The 2590-nt window shown below is 37.8% G+C and overlaps 1 pseudogene; it reads right to left on the bottom strand.

Annotated features, from left to right (window-relative positions):
* Positions 1 to 1789: 1789 nt before the first annotated feature.
* Positions 1790 to 2590, bottom strand: part of LOC125507492 — a 5483-nt pseudogene continuing 4682 nt past the window's right edge.

Genomic DNA, 2590 nt, shown 5'->3' with positions numbered 1-2590 from the left:
AGATAAACCTATGTCAAATGATCAATGGCCCTTTATGTTTAATGCTATTATTGAACAGGCTGGGTTGAGGGAATTGCCTTTGAATGGGAGACAATATACTTGGGCTAATAATCAGGAAGAGCCTACTTTTGAGAAATTAGATAGAGTTCTTATGTGTCCAGCCTGGGAAGAGAAATATCCCCTAGCCTTTCTTCAAGCGTTTGCCAGAGAGATATCTGATCACACTCCCTGTTCTTGGATACATGGGAGGAACACAAAGACAAGTACATATTTAGATATGAAAATGCTTGGGTCCTAAGAGAGGGATTCAAAGAGTTAGTATATAAAACATGGAATGAGAGATATAAAGGTGATATTTTAGAAAGATGGCAATTGAGATTGAGAAATATGAGAAAAAAGCCAAAGGATGGAATAAGAATGTGGATGCTTGGTATAAATAAATTAAAATAGAAATCATCAGAGAATTAGATGAGTTGGACAAGAGAGCTGAGATAATGGGGCTATCTAGTGTAGATAGAGTGGAGCAGAAAGAGCTTAGAGCTCAATTAAAAAGAATTATGGTACATGAAGAAATGAAATGGCTACAAAGATATAAAGATGCAGAAATTAAAGATGGAGATGGGAATACTAGATACTATCATGCAAAGGTGAATGGGAGGAGAAGGAAGAATAGGATTGTCTCATTGGAACAGGAGGATGGGGTGATTGAAGGAGAAGACAAACTGATGGAATATATTACTAAGTTTTACAAAAATCTATTTGGACATCCAGAGGAGTCTGATATTTCTTTAAAGGAGATAGAGATGGTGAAAATTAATGCACAAGACAGAGAGGAGCTGTTAGCTCCCTTCTCCCTAAATGAAATCCACCAGGTGGTTTTTGAGATGAAGAGGAATAAGAGTCCAGGCCCTGATGGATTTCCTGCTGACTTCTATCAGGATTTCTGGGATTTGGTCAAATGGGATTTGAAGGCTTTAGTAGATAGTTTTGCAAGAGGAGATGTCAATATTGCTAGGCTCAATTATGGCATCATCACTTTGGTGCCTAAAACCAAAGATGGCAAACAAATTCAAAAATTCAGACCTATTTGTCTGCTAAATGCCAGCTTTAAGATCATAACTAAAGTGCTGATGAATAGACTGGCTAGATGTGTGGCACGTGTCATTTCCAAAACTCAAACTGCTTTTACTAAAGGCATATATATAATGACAGGGGTGGTTATTCTACATGAAGCCCTTAACTCTTTTCACAAAAATAAAGAAGATGCTCTGGTCTTCAAAGTTGATTTTGAGAAGGCATATGATAAAATCAAATGGCCTTTTGTAATTCAGATGCTGAAGCTGAAAAACTTCCCAGATAAATGGTGTGATTGGGTAATGGAGACTATGAGAGGGGGACATGTAGGAATTAGGGTGAATGATGAGATTGGCCCATATTTTAAAACATTTAAAGGGTTGAGACAAGGGGATGCTATGTCTCCCTTACTTGCTGCTGATGCCTTGGCTATTTTAATAAACAATGCTCTGAGGCAGGATACAGTCAAAGCGGTGCTGAGAGCAGGAGATAATAAGGGAATAAACATGCTACAATATGCTGATGACACCATCTTTCTGATCAAAGATGAGATAGAAAGTGTGAAGAACCTCAAGTTTATTTTGGGGGCTTTTGAACAGATGTCTGGTCTCAAAATAAATTTCCATAAAAAGTGAATTATTGTTATTTGGCAAAGCCAAAGAAAAACAGATGATATATCAGGAAATTTTAACATGTAAAATGGGGGACCTTCCTATTAAATACTTGGGAATGCCTGTGTCAGAAAATAGGATTAGAAATATTCATTGGAACTGTGTAACTGATAAAATTGAAAAAAGGTGCGGCTGCTGGCAAGGGAAGTTGCTGGGGTCCATTGCTGGAAGAATCACTCTGGTGCAGGCATGTCTCACCAATATCCCCTTGTTCATGATGTCCTTTTATGCAATCCCAAAAGGGATTGTTAAAAAAGCTGATTTCTTCAGGGCTAGGTTAGTCTGGCAGGAAGATGAAAATGTGAAAAAATATCACCTAGTTAAATGGGAAAAATGCTGTCTACCTAAAGATGTAGGTGGCTTAGGGATTCTTAATTTGGAAATTATGAATATATCATTGCTGGCTAAGTGGTTTTGGAAGTTGGAAACTGAAAAAGGGCTTTGGCAAGATGTATTAGATGAAAAATATAGAAAAGGAGGCTGTCTAGCATTAGTTAGTGAGAAACCTGGAGATTCCCAGTTCTGGACAAGCCTGATAAAAATCAAAGAGATCTTTTATAAATTTGTTAAAAAATAATTGAGAAATGGAAAGAACACTAGATTTTGGGAAGATACTTGGGTGGATAACAAACACCTGAGAGATGCTTATCCCAGATTATATGACATATGCTTTGACCACAACATTACTGTGGAAGAAGCTATCCAAAAAGGGTGGCATGGGTTCAAATTCAGGAGAACTTGGCATAGGGAGACCCTTGGGCTATGGAAAAGCATGAAAAAAAGATGTGAAGAAATCCCTATGAAGGGAGGGGCTGATAAAATTTCCTGGACCCTCACTGCTGATC

Source organism: Triticum urartu, chromosome 5 (assembly GCF_003073215.2).
Source record: "Triticum urartu cultivar G1812 chromosome 5, Tu2.1, whole genome shotgun sequence".
In the NCBI taxonomy this organism is placed as follows: domain Eukaryota; kingdom Viridiplantae; phylum Streptophyta; class Magnoliopsida; order Poales; family Poaceae; genus Triticum; species Triticum urartu.
Note: the sequence above shows the minus strand (reverse complement) of the source record. Positions and strands in the feature narration are given on the sequence as shown.